This window comes from Macaca nemestrina, chromosome 1, assembly GCF_043159975.1.
Source record: "Macaca nemestrina isolate mMacNem1 chromosome 1, mMacNem.hap1, whole genome shotgun sequence".
In the NCBI taxonomy this organism is placed as follows: domain Eukaryota; kingdom Metazoa; phylum Chordata; class Mammalia; order Primates; family Cercopithecidae; genus Macaca; species Macaca nemestrina.
In genome coordinates, this window is record NC_092125.1 from 112,998,138 (window position 1) to 113,012,456 (window position 14,319).

Genomic DNA, 14,319 nt, shown 5'->3' on the forward strand with positions numbered 1-14,319 from the left:
ACGCTATATTGAGTATGCAAATTATGTTTACTGTCCACAATCGGCACTCAATCCGTAGCTATTACTAAGAATTGGGGAAGGGTTGGTATGAATTACAAGCAAAGTGATCGGCTAACTTAATTAGATAAGTCAAAAGTCCTGTCTACTCAAAAATATTTTCTATGTAGTATGTACTGGTCTCTAATTTCTTCCCACTAGATTCATTGCTGTACAGCACGAAGTCACCCAGGGGACATTTGGCAATGTCCGGAGACATTTTTGGTTGTCACAACTGTGGGGTGCTACTGGCATCTGAGGGGTCAGGCCAGGGACACTGCTAAACTTCCTACACAGAAAGAGTTCCTCAAAAAAGGATTATCTGGCCCAAAATGTCAATATGTTGAAGTTTAGAAACTACTTTAAAACTGAGTATTTAGAGTTGAGTCAAGATTAGTTAAGTTTTGAAGTGCCCTGATGGATCCAAATTTGACACATATACCAATTTGTTCATTCAAATTGGACACATATGCCAGTAAAGTAATGCCCTGTTTAATATCTAGTGATACATTAACATGGTTCCTTATATGCGATCATTTGTCATTACTTATTGTCGCTGCTGCTATTGTTACCAAGCAAAACAGATGTGTGCCCTAGAAATGGTCAGGCTGATTTGGGGCTTGTGGTAGAGTTAGAAAATTGAAGCTGTTTTGCTGTTAAATTATGTTACCAACCTCCAAATCGCTGACATTTCTTCCAACATGTTGAAGTAGGTCATAAATAAACTCACAGCAATGCCATTTCCTTTCAGCATGCAACTCTATGAATCCCTGGTATCTTTCAGTGCAGTCAGCTCTTGTTTTGTGTGTTATGTACACACCAAAGAGATTTTTAAAGTTTAATTTTGTTGGCCCCTTTTGAAAACTCCTATAGCTACTGACATTTTCAAAATGATAAAAGTTTTATTTTGTCAAACAGAACTTTGACCAACAGAACACCCTTGGTACCCGATGCATGTGTGGCGCATCTGTGATGCCTGGCAGCACACTGAGCTTTCTTACTTTGTTAGAAAATACTGTGTGTCACATCATCAAGACTCACTGATTTTCATATCATCATGCATTAGCTTCAAAGACTGTTTATAATCCTCAAAGGAGTTGTATCTGTCAGTTTTATCTGGGTTGTGATACAGTAATGGATAATCTCCATATCCTAATAACAAAATAGATTTGTATTTGTTGATGTTACATATACACCACAAATTGGCCACTGATCTACTTCATGTCTTTTGCATTTTTAATCTAGACTGAAGGAGCTGGCCCTATTTGGGATATGGTTGCATCATAGCAAGGGAAATGAGAAAGATGAAACCACATGATGGCTCTTATAGTTTCTGCTCAGCATATATCACATATGTTTGCATTCCATTGGCCAATGCAAGTCCGTGGCCAAATTCCTTCCATAGGCCCCATAGGCAGGGGCAGCAAATATTTTAAACAATACGATAATCTGCTATAAGAGTCTGTTTTTGCCATCAAAGTCACTAACTTCCTAAGAGCCAGGGACTTAGCCTTGAATCATTGCTTTTTAAAGATGTTTTTATCAAGAAATGGGGAGCGAATAAAAAGTGAAAAAGTCAAAGAAGTAAAATTGTCAGATTCTAATGGTTAATTTGATAAGGAGTAGAATTGGGTGGCAATGCCAAGGAAAAGACAGAAATGAAAAATAATTTCTAAGATTCCAGGTCGGGTGACTGATAAATGATAGCATCAACAAGCGAGGTACAGAAGAGAGAAGAAAAGAAGGTTTAGAAGGAGACAAAACAAGTTTCATTTTTGACGCAACGAATATAAGATGTCTTTGGAACATCTGTGTAGAAATATACAGTGGACAGCTGGATATACGAGTGTGGCTCCTGAGAGAGTACTAAGCTGGAAACAAAGCTCTGAGTTGCAAGACCATGTAAATAATAATAATCACTATTAGGGTTGCATTTATTGAGTATTTACTATGTGTCAGGCACTGTGCTAAGAATGTTCATGCAATTTGCATATGTTTTATTATTTAATTTTCATGTAACCATATAAGCTGGGTATACATATATATATATAGTAGATGTTATTTATACTCATTTGGCTGATGAGTTTAAAAGAGGGAAGCTTAGGGCCAGGCATGGTGGCTCACATCTGTAATCCCAGCACTTTGGGAGGCCGAGGCGGGCGGATCACAAGGTCGGGAGATGGAGACCATCCTGGCTAACACAGTGAAACCCCGTCTCTACTAAAAATACAAAAAATTAGCCAGGCGTGGTGGCGGGCGCCAGTAGTCCCAGCTACTTGGGAGGCTGAGGCAGGAGAATGGTGTGAACCTAGAAGGCAGGGCTTGCAGTGAGCCAAGACCGTGCCACGGCACTCCAGCCTGGGCGACAGAGCGAGATTCCGTCTCAAAAAAAAGGAGGGAAGCTTAAAAGATGATATAATTTGGCCTAGGTCTCACAGCTAGGAAGTTGCAAAAAAGATGCAAGTGTTTAATCTGTGCAATGGACATTTTAGCTGGTTGTAGTCTCAGTTAGACCCATGATGGCAAATGAGAACATCCAGGAACCAAAGATAGAAAGAAAAGAGAAGAGCAGTGGGCCAAGGGCAGGACCCTAAGGAATATGAACACTTAAGGAGCAGGAAGAAGAAGAGTCCTTGAAGAAGACAGAGAAGGAGCAGCTAGGGGGAGACCTGAAGAGCACAGTCTCAGAAGCCAAGTGTGCAGAGTGACAACGAAAGGGAGGGTCTAACAGAGTCAGGGATGACAGGGTAGTTGAAGAGCAGACCTCAGAAATGTTCCTTGGTGGTGAGAGTTAGGTCTGCTCCCTGAAAGCATCTCTAACCTCAGGGAAGCATCTGTAACCAGCCTATTCCCCACCCACAACCCAGGAATAATAATAATAAAAAAAACACGGTGGCTAGTCACACACTGACTTCGGACACATCAACCTGTTGCTGGTTCACTCTCTGAACATTGTTTCTCAAGACTGCCTTGACTTTTTTACCTGTCTAGGTAGATCTTTGTTTCTGAGTCTTAGTGACCTGGCTTTCAGACTCTACCTATGTACACTTCTCTGAGGTTCTGGACTGTTCTCTCAGCTTAGGAAATCCAGCCTTACACCACATCCTTAGTCTTGGTTACTACCCACTCCCACCTACAGTCAGTGAGGTTGGGCACTGGCCCTCAATCCACAGGACTGTATCTCCAGCTGATTCTCTGAAACTCAGCCTCCATAAGGGAAATGAGTTGTGGTCTCAGCTGGAGGCTGCTGTATCTGTTCTGTAGATGTAGCAAATGTCTGACAACAGGGCTGCTGCCTTTGAGATCACAGGTTGCTGGTCAGACTTGCCAAGTCTTGCACTGCCTGTTACCAGAGCAAGCTCTCTGTCTTCAGGTGAGCCTTCTCAGTTGCCATGTTATTTTTTGTCCCAGCTCCAGTAGTTTATGGAGATACAAGGCTTATATCTGGGGGCAAGAGGATACTTATGTAAATGGGACTTCTCATGTCTTCTGGACAGTGGCCTGGCTATAGTCTGGAAGGCCACACTGTGTGGGCACCACTGGGACTTTCTCACAGCTCTGACTGATCAGCAAGAGTCCTTGAAATCTGTAGAGTAGCCAACTACAGCATTAGAGTGGGTAAGTATCCAGACCTGCCTCACTCTCAGAGAGCTGAACCGAATGAGCCAGTATCATGGAGAAGAGCAAAAAGCATCCCCTCGAAAGTCCTGCAAGGAGAGTCACCTCTGATGTGAGGGCACCAGAATCCTGTAGCGTTTCTATTATTTTTGTTTAGTTGGAGGTTGCACCATCCATCAGCCTTCCCTGACTATACCCCTCAGTGAGGGTTACCAGACTTAGAAGGTGAAAATACAGGATACCCAGTTAAACTTGAACTTCAGATAACAAATACATATTTGGTATAAGTATATGCTACACAATATTTGGGATATATTTATATCAAGACATTATTCATCATTTATTGGAAATTCAAATTTAACTGGTGTTCTCAATTTTATCTGGCATCCCTGCGGCCACCACAGCACCCATAACTTAAGACTTGGTAGGAATTCATAGGCCTTGAAATCCACTGGGGCCCTATCTCTCCCAATAAGGCAGTGGAGCACTTTGTCAGGAAGAAAAGCAGATGACTGGGCCTCTGCTAAGATTACTGGGATCCTAATACTGTCTGCTTCCCTCATTCTCCTGGGCCAGCTCAGAAGGACCATAAAATTAGATCTTCTGAGTGCCTAGAACCTAGTCTGCCTTCCATTGTTGCATTTGGATGACAAAGAGTTTACAGAGAACACAATGCCTCTTGACCTCTGGCAGCAGCATGAGGGCTTCTACTTTCATGGTCTCTCAAAGCACTGCTTTCCAACTGCAGCCCTCAGCTATGCCTCAGTTTGGGCCTATCAGGTCTACATCCACATATCCACCACCCCTAGACAGGTGACAAAAGTAGTGCTTAAGAAACACATGTGCTTTTTTGCCTCCCTCACACAACTGACTGCTCTGGCTAATATCACTGCTATACACTTTGCTTTCACGAATTATTATTTCCTGCCCTCCAGAACTGCTTTTTTGCATACAACAGTTTGAAAGTCCTGCAGGACTTTCTAGGGGATGCTTTTTGCTCTTCTTGGAAAACATCCTAATATACCCTGAAACATCCACATACAACCTGACCAGCTATGCGTCACATGATACTCTAGTCCCAGCAGTTCTGAGTTACCTGAAACATTAGCACCTTCAAAATAGCACAGAAATGTGTGACATTTCTGAACCAAGTTCAGTGTAGCCAGTTATCTGTGATTCTGGAGTGAGAGACACCCTTGTCACTGAGGTTACCTAGACATTTCAAGAGATGTCTAACACCATTTTGTCTTTTTCTGTGCAACTGCACTAGTAATGACCTCCTAAAATAGAGAAGGAAGTTTGCCTGATGTGCTGAGGTTGACACTATGTTTGGCAAGTCAAGACTCGCTGCACCTCTGCTCCAGGACAACACGAGCAAGCACTGACGATGTGCCAGGCCCCGTTGAAAGGGCTTGCCTGTATTAACTAATTTAATACTCATGATGACCCTATGAGGTATATGCTATTATTATGATTGCTGTTTTGCAGATGAGGAAACGGAAACATGGAGTGATAAAGTAGCTCCTATAAAGCCATATAGGTAAAAAAGTTACTAAGAAATAAACATGAATGCAAGCAACTCAGCGGCACAGTGTGTCCTCTGCTCCTGCATGCCAGCTCTACACAGCTGCAACCTAGCTTGGTTCAGCATCACACTGTTGAGACTGGTGCTGCCAACACTGTGGAGTGGGCAACCCTGACCCAGAGAAGCTTTATGCCACACTTCATTATCCCTGCTTGGAAAGGGGAAAGGACTGAGGTCAAGCATATTTTCAAGCCCTAGAGAGTCCAATGTACGATAGGGACTTCAGTCTGCCATAGCCTGAAAGCTCAGCTCATGCTATGCAGGGCAGCTCACCTTATCTGTGCTTGGGTGCTCCATCAGCTGTGTGCCCAGCACTCAGAATCACAGACCAGAGAGATGCTCTATCTTGAAAGCCTGAGTACAAGGGGTAACAGAGAGACTCGCTCTGGAAGACCATGGCTTGAGTATTTCACAATTATTCTGCTCAAATGATGTATTTCAGACATTTATGCATGGTCTTAATCCTGACACAAGGCCTCTTGGGGGCAATTTGGATTGATGTTAAATGCCTCGAAGGTCTTTATAGGAGTAAGGTAGTACTCATCCCTGCTAGCAAGGCCAGAATGCAGCCTCAGCGCAGCCACTAGCCCTCCCTGAGGTGACATGGTCTGGTACACTACCACAAAAGCACCTGGACCCAAAGCAAAGATAACTCAGGATTCCTCAAGAGCAGCAGTGACTCTTTCTGATCCACACTCACATCTGAAACTCTAGTTTTGGGACTTCTATTTGTTGTCTGCCAATGCTTCCTGGATTGATTGATTGATTGATTGTTTTAGAGATAGGGTCTTGCTATGTTGCCCAGGCTGAACTCAAACTCATGGACTCAGGTGATCCTCCCACCTCAGCCTCCCAAGTCACTGAGAGGTCTGCCTACCCCTCTTGACCTCTTCCCTGACTCTGCCCTCTTCCCTCCCTGTGTTGCTCCTCCACTCACACCAGTCATTTATACCCTAATGGGTAAAAGAGGGCTTCTACTTTCATGATCTCTTAAAGCACTGCTGTCCAAACACAGCCCTCAGCTATGCCTCAGTTTGGGCCTATCAGGTCTACATCCACATATCCACCACCCCTAGACAGGTGACAAAAGTAGTGCTTAAGAAACACATGTGCTTTTTTGCCTCCCTCACACAACTGACTGCTCTGGCTAATATCACTGCTGCACACTTTGCTTTCATGAATTATTATTTCCTGCCCTCCAGAACTGCTTTTTTGCATACAACAGTTTTTATCCTTACTGTTTTTTTTTACACCTCTTCTTGGTATTATTATTATTATTATTATTTTATTTATTTTTGAGATAGAGTCTTGCACTTTGGCCCGGGCTGGAGTGCAGTGGCGTGATCTCGGCTCACTGCAAGCTCCGCCTCCCGGGTTCACGCCATTCTCCTGCCTCAGCCTCCTGAGTAGCTGGGACTACAGGCGCCTGCCACCACGCCTGGCTAATTTTTTGTATTTTTAGTAGAGACGGAGTTTCACTGTGCTAGCCAGGATGGTCTTGATCTCCTGACCTCGTGATCCACCTGCCTCGGCCTCCCAAAGTGTTGGGATTACAGGCGTGAGCCACCACGCCCGGCCCTCTTCTTGGTAATATTGATACTCCTTCAGTTAGACAGTACCCAGGAAGGAATGTACCAACTAGAAGGAGCTTGAATGAGCCTACCATGTTATGGCTGGCAGCAGCCTTCAGAGAGGTTTGAGTATAGGATGCCATCTAATTTCCCCCAGCCCATTCATTCTACCCAGCTAATGGGAAAACAAGAGGATTGCTGATAACAATATCATCAGCAAAAATAGTTACCATTTATCAAGCATTTACTATGGGCCAAGTACTACGCTAAATGCTCTGCATGTATTTTCTCACTTAATTCTCAAAAAATGCATTGAGGAGAATGCCATTTTATCTCTAGTTCACAGCCTAGAAAACTGACCTGCCAAAAAAGTCACACAATGAATAAGTAATAGAGCCAAAATCTAAACCCAAGTTAATCTAAAGCCTGGGCATTCAGCCACTTCGCTGCCATTATCATACATCATCTGACTTCCTTCATGCCCCATCTCCCAACTTCTGTTTTTTTTTTTTTTCCTCTTTTCCTGATTCTCCAGTTACCCACCCTAGCAGTGCAGGGTGATATATATGAACTGCATGCCAAAGCGGGTGTAGACTCATAATGACACCATAATGACACCAGCTGGACCATGGGAAATGGTGAAGGCAAGAGCAGTTATTTTAACTTGGCCTTTTGAAACAGAGACCCTGCTGCACGTTATGAGGGGTTTAAGTGTGTTCCTGTTTCATTCACCCATAGATCCCAAACACCTAGAATTGTGCCTAGCTCATAGTAGGAGCCCAAGAAATACCAGCATGGAAACCCAGAAAACTGGGGTAGATCCGATGAAGAGCACAGGAATCTTAGTAAACCTGGGTGGTCTGAAACTGGCTTTTAGTTGAGCCAGTTGATAGGATCTTAATGACAATGGTGCACCACTTCTCATTTCTTACGACTCTGCAGGTTTGCTTCTTGCTGTCTTATTCCAACTAACAAATTCTGTTTACTTTTCATGTATTTTCTCTACCTCAGAATTGCTGCTTATTCATAAATTCTGCCTTCTTATCACATTGTTCTGCTTCCTCATAGTTTTGGTTTGCTATAATCCTCCATGACCCCGCTCCATTGTATGCCATCCTTTCAGCTTCAACTCCCATGGCTAACTGCTTCTTTCTATCCATGTTTCCCAATTCAAATCCCAGAAGCAGAGAATCTGATTGAGGAAACTTATCTTTTCCATTCAAGCCCTGGTTTTTGGAAAGGCAGCCCCTAATGTCAAGAACCAATCACTGGTCCAATCAGGAGCCATCCCTGGGTAAAGAACAACCTACCTCTGCTTTTCAAAGCAGGGGGCTGTGGGTGGGGCACTTTCATCTCAAAGAGGAAGTTGGGTGTGGCAGGCACTGTGTTGACATATCCAGTACAGGAGTGCCCTGGGAGCCCATCTCTCATTTCTGAAAGAGATAACATTGTAGGTCTGTACATTTCATCACATATTCCCAGGAAAGCCCAGCCAAGTGTAGCTGGTAAGTTGCTGAATTTGGAATTCCTCTTGGCGTTCCAACTCCTTGCACTCTTCCTTCTGGGACTACTTTGGTTTTTCGGTTTATTACGTGTTTGGAATTGGCTTGTTCTGGACTCTCTCTTCTGCTCAGGTGAACAGACTTCTAACTGGAATGCCTGGCTCTTGGAGAAGGTGAGTGTTTGGATCCAACTTTGGTTCTGCGCCATTCTTTCAACTTGGATGACATTGCCTCACCTCTTGTATCCTTGTCCTCTCCCTTCTACTCGATCCACTCTATTCTGGGTTATTATTTACCTGAGGGTGCCTTCCCTTCCCGGACCCACCAACATACTCCCGAGGGAAGAACATTCAGAAGCAGCTGGTGGCTTCAGGGAGAGCAATTTTTAGAGGAATGATCGGGGCAGAAGCTAGATAGAAGCAAGTTGAGGAAGTGGAAATAGTGAGTGCAAGACACTTTTCTGAGAAGTTTAGATGAAAAGGAGGGGAAGAAAACAGCTATGTGTCAAGAGTTTGGTGTGTGTGTGTGTGTGTGTGTATGTGTGTGTTTTGAAAGAATTTGCTTCTTATTATATAACACATGATTTTGTGAAACATTTTGAAAAAACAAAAATTGTAAACAATATGTTTACAATTGCCCATTAAACTACTACCTAAATAATTACAATAGTTACCACTTTTTGAATACCTACTAAACAGAAGAAGTATGCCAGGAACTTCATGAATTATTTTTCTATTTCTTGTGCAATACAATGTCCCAGCTGGGTCAGAATTCAGACAGATACGGTTGCGATGCAGAATAAGACAATGTCTCATCCCTTTAAGCAATGATTGGCATCCATTGATTTATAAGGGGCCTGAGAAGTTTGCTGGGGGCAAAATGGAAATATTTGCCTCAGTAGGGTTTTCAGCATTCATGGGCATATCTGGAGAGAGTTCCAGAGGTAGGCAGTGCTGGCAGGAATGGTGGGGCCCCTGAAGAGAGCACAGTTGGTTGAGGAAGGAGTTTGTAATGGTGAGACTGGGCTTTAGACCTGGAAGGTCACGGTAAGTCTGGCTGTCACAGGGAAGGGCCTAACCCAGCTTCCTTGCATGTGTCTTCCCAAAAGAAAACAAAGAAGGGCCTCTGAGTCATGGAGCCATGAAACTCTTTGATGCTCTAGGTCCTATCACCCAGTAAATGGTAACTCAGTGTAATATTAAGGAAGAGAGATTTCTTTTCCCACTTTGAAAGAGGATGCTGACAGACATCACAGGGGCTATCACAGCCCTCAATTTCCCATAAAACCAGCACCACAGTGCCAGCTGTGATTGCAGAGAAAGGTTTTTATCCAAGTTGCATTAAGGAAATAGTAGTTGATTTCAGTTAATTCAGTAATAACACTTTATCTTGAGCATTAATGCTGAAAAAGTCAATTCTCTTACTTCCTGTTTTTCAAAAGCATTATTGGCTAGGGTAGCTGTGCAGGGCTCCACACTGACACAGTTTGTGGACTTCTAGCCCACAGTGGCACTGTCAGTGCCAGCATCTTGGTGTCTGGCTAAGCTAACTATAACAATACACATGATGACGGCACTGGCTTAAGAACACAGGTAAGATCTGTCCACTGATGACACCCAAATGTCTTTGTACAAAAACACCTACTCAATGAGGCCCTCCCTGACAACCCTATAAAAAAACTGAACAACCCCTGTACCTCCTCACCCTCTGCCTACCTCAACTTTCTTTCCATGGCACTTATCATCATCTCGTGTTTTGTAATTTTGGTTTCTGTTTCTTCTTTTTTAATCATCGTTTTTCCTATCCTAGAACGCAAATGCCAAGAAAGCAGTGTCCAGGCCTGTCTGTTTATCGTTGTGCCCCCAGAGCCCACATCACTGACTCACACAGAGTGCTCAGTATTTATTGAGTTAATCCATTTCATGAGTTTCTCATAAATATTTGGGGAAGGATGAGAACTGTTAAGATTTTTAATTAACATGATCACATTTGGATGTATAGCCCAGGAGAACCAAAGATATTTGCTTACATTTATACCACCCTTACAAGGTCCATACTCTAATATGACCATTTTACAGATGAGGAAACCGAGGATTAGAGTGAAAGCAACCTGCCTCAGCTCCCATAGATAATAAGGACCAGAGCCAATATAAACTGGTGTAGTAAGTAAGAAGACCAAGTAGGCGGCATTGCTATAGGTAAAGCAAGATCTAAGGAAAGCCTTAGTTGATATGGCAGAAATAGGAACAGAGAGAAAGGGATAGAAAACGAAGAAACTGTGAAGGCTGATTAGAAATATGGAAGGCAGAATTCAATGTACTATTAGAAGCAGCCCATGAAAATAAAATGAAAGAAGGATTTTTTTCTAAGAGGAGGGTGGCTTCAATTTCTTTCAGGAAAGATTGGCTAACTGAAAACTAAGAAAGAAACAGACCAAGTCCTTGTAGCTTCTAACACATCTATGATAAAATTATGTTAATTGGATTTCATACTTGGATTATAACTGCGCAACACATGAGAGTAAAATGCCTTATGACAAAAAGAGTAAAACTTGAGTCATAATATGGAGACGATACTATTCTGGCAATAGTATTCAAAGAACAGACCAGGGAGCAGTGCACAGCTTTGGGAAGCAGGGATTGCCAATATTAGGACTCAGAGTTGTTAGTGATGCGGTTCCTAGGCAACATAAGAGACCCTTGAAAAAGACCTTGGCTTAGGGAAAAAGAATTATAGGGGCCAAGCGCAGTGGCTCATGCCTGTAATTCCAATGCCTTAGGAGGCCAAGGTGGGTGGATCACCTAAGGTCGGCAGTTCAAGACCAGCCTGACCAATGTGATGAAACCCCGTCTCTGTAAATAATACAAAATTGTATCTATAAAAAATACAAACATTAGCCGGGTGTGGTGGCATGTGCCTGTAGTCCCAGCTACTCGGGAGGCTGAGCCAGGAGAATCACTTGAACCTGGGAGGCAGAGGTTGCAGTGAGCTGAGATTGGATGCCACTTCACTCCAGCCTGGGGTGACAGAGTGAGACTCCATCTCAAAAAAAAAAAAAAAAAAAAAGAATTATAGGACCTAAGTAAGAAGGTCTGGCTCCCTTGGCATTTCTCACCCCCGGCCCATTAACTGGTGTTGCAGACTCCACTGTAGTACTCCGAGGGGTTTTAGAGGGAGAACCAGGGCAGATGACTCTCCAGATCAGAAGGGCCAGGGAGGATAGTCAGCCACACATGTGAGGGGCAGATAGGGAAACAGAAGATTAATGCATATGGGAAGACTCAGGAGGCTAAATCCATCCCAGGTCACTCTGGATACTGGCTATGATGAGGCAGGCGGTGGGGGGTCAGCCTGGTGACAGCATATTTGTTAATTCAATCAATATTTACTGAATGCTTTTCATATTCTAGGCACTGTGCCAGACATTGGGCTAGGTGCTGGGAATTGAAATAATAAACTATTTCCTGATTTCTCTTCTCTCTTCTGGAGAAAGAGTTGGATTGGAACAAAGTATGGTTCTCACTGGCACGGGGATTGGGCAAGGCCATCTGCAAGAGGCAGACATCAGCTTGGGCAATGAGGTCAGGTTGGGGACAGCAGGCGCTGGCTGATACAATACTTATAATTTACCTGAAATCTGTGTTTATTTTCTATCTTGAACCTGGTGGTGTTTATATTTGATAAGCAAATTAATTATTTTATGTTTTAAGTAATTCCTGGATACACAGTTAGGACATTTTGCAGGGGAGGGCTTTTGATTTTCAATCCTAAAAGCATTAGTGTGTCTGTATTGCTGGGCTTGACAATCACCTAAAATAAGTGTATTTCAAATCACTCCATAGGAGTGGCTGCAAATAGGGGAAAGGACATGATCTGTTACTACTTCGGATTACTACTTTATACTGGCAAACCATAAATCACAGTGGGGAAGCCACAGTGGAGTATAAGGATCTTAAATCATGGCAAGAGTGATTTAAGGTCAGTCAGTGCAGCAGCTAATCTGGAGAGATGATCCCACTCATAACCCTTTAAGACATGACACTTGGTAAACCACCTAACTCATAAGGGCGTCCTGGCAGTGAACCTCCACACCTCCTGGTTGGGGTGTGTGCTCCATCTCACCCAGCTTAAGTAGGCCTGAAAGACCACCCTGTTCTCTCAGGCAAGAGTATTCCTCTTCATTACTAGAAGGGTATTAAAGACAAAGCTGGTCTAATCAGTAACCCCAGGCCCTTGTCTTACTGAGAAGAATAAAAATGAACATGCAATTATTTGCTATTGTGGAATGTGTTTTCCCTAGTAACAATGCTGTATGTAATACTAAGATTTCTATAGCCTATTTAATCTAGAATATATACATACATGCACATGCAAACACATACACACACATATATAGTTATATATAACATATAACTATATAGTTATGTATAGTTGCCTCTTGTATGGTATCCAGTCAAGTGTCTTTACTATAACTGGAAGTCAAAATTATATTAATTGAAAAAAATGTTACACCAGTAGAAAAGGTGGAGGGGGGAACAGGAGAATGAAAAAGAGGAGGAGCAAAAATGAAAATTCACTTTTAAACAAATGTAATTTTGGCTATATGGTTACAGGTATAGGTTCTGGCTGAAAATATTTCAATGTCTGCTTTAATGTAAATTATAAGTATTCCAGAAGACAGATAATTTTATTTTATTTTATTTTATTTTTTTAAGGGGGGGGTCTCATTCTGGCCCCCAGGCTGGAGTGCAGTGGTGCAATCTTGGCTCACTGCAATCTCTGCCTCCTGGGTTCAAGCAATTCTCCTGTCTCAGCCTCCCGAGTAGCTGGGACTACAGGTGCCCACCACCATGCCCAGCTAATTTTTGTATTTTTACTAGAGATGGGGTTTCACCATATTGGTCAGGCTGGTCTCGAACTCCTGACCTAAGGTGATCCACCTGCCTCAGCCTCCCAAAGTGCTGGGATTATAGGCGTGAGCCACCGTGCCTGGCTGACAAGGTAATTTTAGGAGCCACTTTAAAAAGTTTCCGGAACTGTAGTTTGTATTATTTCAGTCTCAGTCCCATACCCCATGAAAAATTTAGGGCATTTCATTGCTACAAAGAATTTTAAAGCAGAATCAATCCATGTAATTAAATCTTAACATTTATTAAGTGCTTACTGTATGCCAGGTACTTTTACTTTTCTAATCATTGTACAGGTATTAATTCATCCAAATCTTACAAAACTCTATGAATTATTGTTTCCATTTTACAGATGAGGAAATTGAGGCACATATATTGCCCAAGAACACACAGCTAGTGAATGACAGTAAGATTCACACTCAGACCATCTGACTCTGGAGGCCTCACTTGTCATTTATGTTAATCTTTCTTAACATGTTTCATGCTAACTACAGACTTAGTTATCTCCATATGCATCTTCCAAGTAAATGGTTTATCATGACAACATTTAGACCTGTTTACATGTTTGGCACTCATTTATTGAATGATTACCTACTACACACTGAAATTTGTTAAGTTTGTTTCTAAAAGTGACAAGCTTAGTTTTAAAAACAATTCATCTTCTTCTGCTCTCTTTTTCACAAGAGGTAGTTGTTTGGATAGTAGCCTTTTGAGAACCAAAATAAGTGAAGTAGAGCTACTTCTGTGAGAATAAATGGTGGAGGGCCATTCACTCAAGAACTTGTTTTTAACAGGTATCAGTTGTCAGTATGCAAAAGCAACAAGGTATACCAATGTAATTAATGTTCAATAAAAGCATAAAATTTATTTATATACATTAAAATCTTCCTACGTAACAAAAGGCATGTTTTATTTTTATCTGCCACTTTTCTTAAGTCAGTACACAATTCCCTCTTCTTTCTCCCAGGCTTGATATGAGGTTAGCTTTTCACAATTGATACTTTGCGGGGGCGGCGGGGAGGGGAACAGGCAAAATAAGTGAATGGGAAAGCACTCAGACTTATTATTTATTAATTTGTGATATTTTAGCCTTTCAGTGA

At 42.4% G+C, this 14,319-nt stretch overlaps 1 protein-coding gene and 1 long non-coding RNA gene across 4 annotated transcripts in view; one reads left to right on the forward strand and one right to left on the reverse strand.

The window, feature by feature from the left end:
- Positions 1-14,319, reverse strand: part of LOC105479061 (uncharacterized) — a 57,690-nt gene that overhangs the window by 18,624 nt on the left and 24,747 nt on the right. The gene's annotated exons all lie outside the window — the stretch shown is intronic.
- LOC105479059 (notch receptor 2) overlaps positions 8,259-14,319 on the forward strand; it is a 189,885-nt gene continuing 183,824 nt past the window's right edge. Inside the window, exon 1 of one of the 2 annotated variants that reach the window (XM_071069751.1) lies at positions 8,259-8,315. The gene's annotated coding sequence lies outside the window, so the exon portion shown is untranslated. Of the gene's footprint in view, positions 8,316-8,466; positions 8,486-14,319 lie in introns of those variants that run through there. The other variant, XM_011736858.3, reaches the window with a different exon arrangement.